Source organism: Oryctolagus cuniculus, chromosome X (genome assembly GCF_964237555.1).
Source record: "Oryctolagus cuniculus chromosome X, mOryCun1.1, whole genome shotgun sequence".
Classification (NCBI taxonomy): domain Eukaryota; kingdom Metazoa; phylum Chordata; class Mammalia; order Lagomorpha; family Leporidae; genus Oryctolagus; species Oryctolagus cuniculus.
Window position 1 is genome coordinate 21716534 of NC_091453.1, and position 8963 is coordinate 21725496.

Below are 8963 nucleotides of genomic sequence, written 5' to 3' on the forward strand. Positions count from 1 at the left end.
TTCCCTGATGATTAGTGATGTTGAGAATTTTTCATTTAATTGCTGGTTCTTTGTATGTGTTCTTTTGAGAAATGTCTATTTAGGTCTACCACTCTAATCAGATTACTAGTTTTAAGTTTCTGAATTCTTTGTATATTCTGATATTAAGCTCTTGACAGATGTATAGTATATAAATATATTCTCCCATTCTATAGATTGTATTTTCATTCTATTGATTGATTCCTTTGCTGTGCAGAAATGTTTTCTATTTTTGCTTTTGGTTTTTGTGTTTTTGTGGTCATATCTAAAAATCATTGCTCATTCCAATGTCATGAAGCATTTCCTCTATATGTTCTTTTACTAGTTTCATAATTCCATGTCTTACATTTAGGTCTTTAATTCACCTTAAATGCATTTTTATACATGGTGAAAGATAGGGGTCTAGTTTCATTCTTCTGTGTTGGACATCCAATTTTCACAGTACCATTTATGAAAGAGACAGTCCTTTCCCCAATGTGGGCTCTTAGCACCTTTGCTGAAGATCAGCTGGCAGTGGATATGTGGGTTCTTTCTAGGCTCTCTATTCTGTTCCACTGGCCTGTGCATCTGCTGTTGCACATGCACACATGAACACACAGTTAGTACTATGGACAAAATTGTGTCACCCTAGTATGTCAGAATATGGCTTATTGATAGAGTCTTTAAAAAGGCAATTAAGTTAAAATGAGGCCATTAGGATGGGCTTCAATCTAATATGACTGGTATCCCTTTGAAAAGAGATTTGGCAACTACACACAGAAGGAAGGCAATGTGAAGACACATGGAAAAGATTGTATCCACTAGCAAAGCAGAGAGGCCTCAGAAGATACCAGTACTATTGACCCTCTGGAATTTTAAGAAAATAAGTTTGTAGTGTTTAAGTCACCAAGTCTCTGGTCCTTTGTTATGGCAGCCTTAGCAAAATAATACAACAACAGAAATCAAATGTAACTAGATGCTGTACTTTACTTGCTAAATCAGAAGCTCTAGGTAAGGGAGAATGAGAGACAAAGTTTCCTCATACTCTACTCACTCATTACAAGGAATGCTGTCTGGTGATGAGCAAATGATGCCTTCATAAGAAATGGCCTCAAACATTCAAGAACAAATGATTCTAATCATACACACAGTTTTCCAGAGAGATATAAAAGGAATACTTCTTGACTCGGTTTTAGGTTACCAGACCCCTGATTGAGAAATCTAAAGAGAAAAGTATGAGAACAATTTATAGATCAATCTAACTCATGAACACAGATGCAAAAACCCTAGACATGATAACAGTAAGCAGCGTCTGCAAGATAGCATAATACACTAAGAGGGAGTTAATTTACATTAGAAAATAGGCTATTATAAAAGATTGCATTATTATAAAAAACAAAATTCATAGGGCCAGTGCTGCGGCATAGGGTATGGGTTCCGGTTCAAGTCCTAGCCGTTCCACTTCCAATCCAGCTCTCTTCTATGGCCTGGGAAAGCAGGAGAAGATGGCCCAAGTCCTTGGGCCCCCCCACCCACATGGGAGACCCAGAAGAAGCTCTTGGCTCCTGGCTTTGGATCAGCCCTGCTCCGGCCGTTGCAGCCATCTGGGGAGTGAACCAGTGGATGGAAGATCTCATTTTCTGTCCCTCCCTCACTGTGGCTGGAACTCTGCTTTTCAAATAAATATATAAATCTCTAAAAAAAAGAAACAAAATTCATATGATCATTTTAATGAAACAAAGTATTTGACAAACCTGAACATAAATGCAGAATTCAAAAAAATGAAAAATCTTACAATATAGTAGTTTAAGAGAGTTTTTATAATTTGCTAGATTATCAGTCAATTTTAAAAGATTTTTTCCTTGAGATAATGATGTTCTACATGGCTATTCAATATTGTATTGTCAGTTCTCACCACCACCATAAGCTAAATAGTATAAACAAAATATGTTGAAATTATACAAGATGAAACAAAACTGTTCATATTCATGAGTGATACAATTATGTATGTGAAAAAATTTTAAAATGATCTAAGGAAAATACATGAAAAACAATGAGTATTTTCTGGATATTAATTCCTTATAACAAAATCAATTGTACAAATACTTGTCAGGAAAAATATCTCAAATATCAATTTTTTAGAAATATTTCTTTATTTACTTGAAAGGCAGAGTTACACAGAGAGAGGAGAGGCAGGGACAGAGAGAGGTCTTCTGTCTGCTTCTTCACTCCCCAATTGGCCACAACTGCGAGAGCTGCACCTATCTGAAGCCAGGAGCTTCCTCCAGGTCTTCTGCATGGGTGCAGGGGCCCAAGGGCTTGGGTCGTCCTCTACTGCTTTCCCAGGCCATAGCAGAGAGCTGGCTCAGGAGTGGAGCAGCTGGGACTTGAACCAGCACCCGGCACACATGGGATGCTGGCACTGCTGGCGGCGGCTTTACCCGCTACTCCACAGTGCTGACCCCCCAAAAATTTTTGAAAAGTACTTTGTGTTCCCAAGCTCCCTGTTGGACCAGTCTGAGTCTGGGACCTCACTTGAACTTAAACCCTTTTTTGACTGCTTCCCCTTTCCTGTCTTGCCTTCTTCACTCCCTTAATAGTTTCTCTTGGAAACAAATCCTTATTAAAACACTTGAATCTAAAATTTTGTCTTATCCGGGAAAAAAATACCTATTAAACCACAAGCTAAATTTACTTCAAAATCACTCTCTATAAAATCACATACCATGTGAATGTGCTTATCATGAACTATATAAAATATTTTATGAATATGGCACTAGTGGCACTAGGGGTAACATTCTAAAGTGATTATTCAAATAGTGTTTACATAATTAATTTTCAAAACAATAGGATATTTTAAAAATTAAGAAATTGTTAATTATTTGAAAGGCAAGAGACAGAGACAGAGACATTCACTGATGTGCTTGCTGCTCTGCAAAATACTTTGTTAAAAATATGGAAGAGAGAATACAGATTATCTAATGAAAGTAAACACAATTGTTAATTTCTTTTATATAAAGTGGCATGGGTACACTGAATATCGCATGCAACGTATCATTTTATAATACACAATAACCGTAAGCAGTTTGATTAAAAAGCTATATGAAAAGTAGGCATTTTTTAACTATAATTGAGAAAAACTAATTTAATAATCTGATCTATTTTAATTGAACAGGTTTCCAATGACAGTGTCACATTACAGTATTACAGAACAATGAATACATTAAAAGTATCTATGATTAGAAAAGTCATACTTACAAAAAAAACTTCCTATTTCAATTTTTTGCTTAACATATATCATGGTCATTGTGTTTAATGTGCCTTTAAAACACTCCAAATTAAATGATGTAATATTATACTACCTAATTCTGCATTTCACCCATTTTAAATCTCAATCGCTTTATAATGAAGTATAATTTAGAGCCAAATATGGGAGCAAATAAAGAAGAAATCATTAAAATCTCATGATGGCATTAATTCCACATACTTGTAGAATACTCTTTTTCTATGAGGCCCTCATCTGTAAGATGAAAGTACAAACAACTTGAGGTTACTAATAAAGTATATAATGGTGGATAAACAAAATCAGGGGCCGGCATTGTGGCATAGCAGGTTAAGCCACCACCTGCAATGTCAGCATCCCATATGGGTGCAGGTTCAAGTCCTAGCTGCTCCCACTTTCCATTTAGCTCCCTACTGTTGAGCCTGGGAAAACAGCAGAAGATGGCCCAAGTGCTTAGATCCCTGCTACCCATGTGGGAAACCGGAATGGCATTCCAGTCTCCTGGCTTCAGCTTGGCCCAGCTCTGGCTGCTGTGGCCATTTAGGGAAGTGAAGCAGCAGATGGAAGATCTCTCTCTCTCCCTCTCTGTAATTCTACTTTTCAAATAAATAAATAAATCTTTAAAATTAAAAGAAATAAAGGCATAAAAGCTATATATCAAAGATCGAAGCTTGGTTCTGCAGGCTGTCTTTATTCTTGTTTCCAGGTTCAGAAAGAATGTAAATAAAATGTTCCAAGACTATAAGGTTGTAAATTGATTCCGTGGCAAGATGGATTTATTGAAGAAATGGCTTCAGAGAGCGGCGCCATAGGAGCTCCGGGCTGGACCACGTTGACGGCCCTGCGACCATGAGGAGCCATGGGAGTGGTGTGGGACACGCTGCTGCATGGCTCCCGCTTTCATGCCCGTGGCCAACTGTGCGGCCTGCCCACGAGCCTGAGGTGCTTCTACAGAGCTACAAAGGAAAAGTCCTGGATGCTGTGGCACTTTGTGGAAAGATGGCTGACAGCCTTGGCTTCTGGGGCCTGGGCTCTCTACCGTATTTCTCTTTTACCTTTGATAGTGACTTTTCATCTGTATGGAGGCATTATCTTACTTTTGTTAATATTCATATCACTAGCAGGTATTCTGTATAAGTTCCAGGATGTTTTGCTGTATTTTCCAGAACAGCCTTCCTCTTCATGCCTTTATGTTCCCATACCCACTGGAATTCCACATGAAACGTTTTCATCAGAACCAAAGATGGAGCACATCTAAGTCTTATTTTGCTAAGGTACACTGGAGACAGCTCACCATACTCCCCAACTATAATTTACTTTCATGGGAATGCAGGCAACATAGGTCACAGGTTACCAAATGCGTTGCTCATGTTGGTTAACCTCAAAGTTAATCTTTTGCTTGTTGATTATCAAGGATCTGGGGAAAGTGAAGCAGAAACAAGTGAAGAAGGACTCAGATCGTGAAGCTGTGCTGGACTGTGTGATGACGAGACCTGACCTCAATAAGACAAAAATGTTTCTTTTTGGCCGTTCCTTGCGTGGAATGGTGGCTATTCATTTGGCTTCTGGACTCTCTGACCAACTAATACCAGCAGTAATGATGAAACAACTGTATGAACTCTCCCCACAGCGGACTAAGAGACTGGCCATTTTTCCAGAGGGAACTCATAACGACACGTGGCAGTGCCAAGGCTATTTCACGGCACTGGAACAGTTCATCCAACAAGTCATGAAGAGCCATTCTCCTGAAGAAATGGCAAAACGTCATCTAATGTCACAATTATATAATATGTCTCTTTTTGATTGATGCATTGTGTTTTAATTTGTGCAAAATGATGAAGAATGCTCCCTTCCAGAAGTGCATTATGTCTGCACCTGTCTGAAGGGTGACATTAAACTCTGAAAGGACCTCAGTGCTCCTTTATTATGATCCAAATAGTTTTTCCCATTTGAAGAACTATAATTCCTGGGATTATTTCATACATTTTCATCAAAACTTTCAATGTCATTATGTATCCATATCTTTATTATGTCACTGATAGAAATGATTCAAAAGTTTCTTGTTGCTAAAATTGTATAATCTGTGTTATAGTTGGGTTACTGGCTATCTGTGGAAGGATATATGTAAACAAGAAACCTTTGGATGTTAATCCTGTAGTAAATATTGGGACAATCATGGTAAGCAAACCTATTCTGTAATTTCATTTTACACCTAAAAAGTTAAAAGGAGATGCATAATGGTATTTTATTCCTTGGCTTATACAATGCAACATTTTTAATGTAAATAGCACTGATCATATACCAATGTATATGGTTATCTGGGTTATATCTGTTTTTATGTAAATTCTATTTTGTTTTTGGCAAAAAGCGAAACTGAGGGCTGTGCACAAGTTATCATTGAATTTTGCTCTGGTAAATGCTGCAATCTAGCTTTTTGTTACAAATAAATGGGACCCTGTTTTCCAATATAAAAAAAAAAAAGAAAGAAAGAAATGGCTTCACCTGAATATATATATATATATATATATATATATATATATATATATTCTCAAGGGAAAAATAGAAAATCCCTCACTAGTCCTGTGTTCAATATTGGAGCATTTAGGTCTTTGGAAATAAAGACAAGGATATTATACTTTATGAGTCTTTCCCAGTCTACTACTTGATGCTTCATCATATTTCTCTATGATCCACAGAAGTTTGTTTACTGCACTTTTGAGGATCAAGAATTTCAAATGTAGAGATAAGTTTATACAAAACAGAAAGTTCATAAGTGCATTCAAACTATTTGAATCTCAAATATTTTATGATTCACAGAGAATTACCTTCTGTCATGAGCAGTACCTAGCACATTGACTGTGTATGGCAACACAATTACTACTCAAGATAATTTTTGTATGAAAATATTTCTGAATGTTTTCTATAAAATATTATCTTATTTATTCATTTTTAAAGATTTACTTTGTGGGGCCAGCACTGTGGCATAGTGGGTGAAGCTGCCACTTGCAGTGCCGGCATTCAAGATGGGCTCCAGTTCGAGTCCTGACTGCTCCATTTTCAATCCATCTTTGCTGTGGCCTAGGAGGGCAGTAGAAGATGGCCCAAATCCTTGAGCCCCTGCAACCACATGGGTGACCCGGAGGAGGCTTTTGGCTCCTAGTTTCAAATCGGCATAGCTCTGGCCCTTGTGGAAGTCTGGGGAGTGAACCAGCGGGTGGAAGACCTCTCCCTCTCTCTGCCTCTCTGTAACTCTGCCTTTCAAATAAATAAAATAAATCTTTTTAAAAAAAATTTTAAAAAGATTTTATTCATTTATTTGAAAGGCAGAGTTGGAGAGAGAGAGAAGTCTTCTATTCACCGGTTCACTCCCCAAGCAACTAAAATGGCTAGGGCTGGGCCAGGTTGAAGCCAGGTGCCAGAAGCTTTATTCAGGTCTCTCCACATGGGTGCATGGGCCATAGAACTTGTGCAGTCCTCTGCTGCCATCCCAGGCACATTAGCAGGAAGGTGATTTGGAAATGGGAGCAGCCAAGATTTGAATTGGAACCCATATGGGATCTCAGTGATGTAAGCAGTAGCCTAACCCACTATATCACAGCGCCGGCCCTTAATTATTTTATTTTTCATAAAAAAGGTCTATCTTTAAGAGTTTACACAAAGTCTAGAAATGTAGAAAAGTATATAAAACGTCATCAATGACATATTTACCTCTGTAAAATAATAAAATAATGCCATCTGTATTTCTAGAATTTATGGACGCTGCTATGGAACAATATCAAAGATGTTATTAATTGGGAAAAAGAAAATTGTAAAACAATGTATGTACTGCTGTATTATTTTTTTGAGAAGACTATTTTTAAAGATTTATTTATTTATTTGAAAGGCAGAGTTAAGAGAGGCAGAAGCAGAGAGAGAGAGAGAGAGAGAGAGAGAGAGAGAGAGAGGTCTTCCATTGACTGGTTCACCCTAGATGGCTGCAAAGGCCGGAAATGCACCAATAAAGCCAGGAACTAAGAGTTTTCTCTGGGTCCCCCACGTGGGTGCAGGGGCCCAAGGACTTGGGCCATCCTCCACTGCTTTCCCAGGCCACAGCAGAGAGCTGGATCGGAAGTGGAGCAGCCGGGACTCGAACAGGCACCCATATGGGATGCCGGCACCACAGTCAGCAGCTTTACCTGCTACGCCACAGCCCCAGCCCCTATAGCTCCTTTCTCCTTTTTTTTTTTTTAACTTTTTTAAAAATGTTTATTGAGTCATCATCTTTTTTTTTTAAGATTTATTTTATTTATTTGAAAGACAGAGTTACAGAGAGAGGTAGAGACAGAAAGAGAGGTCTTCCATCCTCTAGTTCACTCCAAAGATGGCCACAACAACCGGAGCTGCGCTGATCCAAATCCAGGAGCCAGGAGCCTCTTCCAGGGCTCCCATGTGGGTGCAGGGGCCCAAGGACTTGGGCCATCTTCTACTGCTTTCCCAGGCCATAGCAAAGAGCTGGATTGGAAGTGGAGCAGCCAGGACCCAAACCGGCGCCCATATAGGTGTGGGCACTTCAGGCCGGGGCTTTAACCCGCTGCGCCACAGCGCCAGACCCTTGAGTCATCTTTCTATTCTGCCTTTCATCACTCCATGAGTGACTATGTGTATAACTCCTTTTGGCACAGAAAATTGTGACTGGAACTTCCAGAGTTTGAGGCAAAATGACCTCTACTAGCAAACCATCAGGAAAAGTAACATCTACAAAAATGGGGATTGTAAAAGGTAAATTTGGCACAAACCACTTGGGTGACCCTCAGCTGATTACCATTTCCCTGTGCTTTAGGCTCCCCATTCATATAATGAGAGTTTTCAAGGCCTTGTCCTGCTTAATGTTTCTATTATTATTATTATTTTATTTAAAGGACAGAGTTACAGAGAGGGAGAGACAGAGAGAGATCTTCCATCCTCTGGTTCAACTGAAGCTGAACCGATCCAAAGACAGGAGCAAGGAGCTTCCTCCTGGTCTCTCACTCAGGTGCAGGGGCCTGAGCACTTGGGCCATCCTCCCCTGCTTTCCCAGGCCCTAGCAGAGAGCTGGATCAGAAGTGGAGCAGTCAGGATTCGAACCGGCAGCCATATGGGATGCCAGCACTGCAGGTGCGGCTTTACCCTCTACGTCACAGCACTGGCTCCTAATATTTCAATTATTTATCAACTGATCCCAAGTCAGGTAAGAACATGCATCAGCCCAGTGAGCCAATCAATACTGGTTCTTAGAACTCTTAAATCATGACTGTGTCATGGTATCTTTTTTTGAGGAAGTAAAAATTAGCACTACTGGTAAAAGTGTTAACCTATGGAACACGGACAAAGCAGTATAAATAGTATTTATACACAAGAACAAAAAATGGCTGAAAAATGACTGTCCCCTTTTTTTTGAGTAATCATTGCTTTTAAAAATGATGTCCACCCAGAACACTGTTTCTGTATTGCCTGAATAAAAGTTACTGAGAATCTAATTGCTGACCGGCTCCTACCTCTTGACAAGCACTAGCTTAAACTGGCATTCCATATCTCCCTTGGGAATATCAAGCACAAGCTCAAATGTATAACCAGTCTGTCTCAAATTCCATTATGAGATGACTTAAGGACCTATGCGAGATGTATTCTCATTTGTTGCAGTCTAGTATATAAACCTGTTTTTGTT

The 8963-nt window shown here is 39.1% G+C and overlaps 1 pseudogene; it reads left to right on the top strand.

The window, feature by feature from the left end:
• The first annotated feature begins 4139 nt into the window (after nucleotides 1–4139).
• LOC100359078 (protein ABHD13-like) lies at nucleotides 4140–5068 on the top strand (annotated as a pseudogene).
• Nucleotides 5069–8963: the final 3895 nt, after the last annotated feature.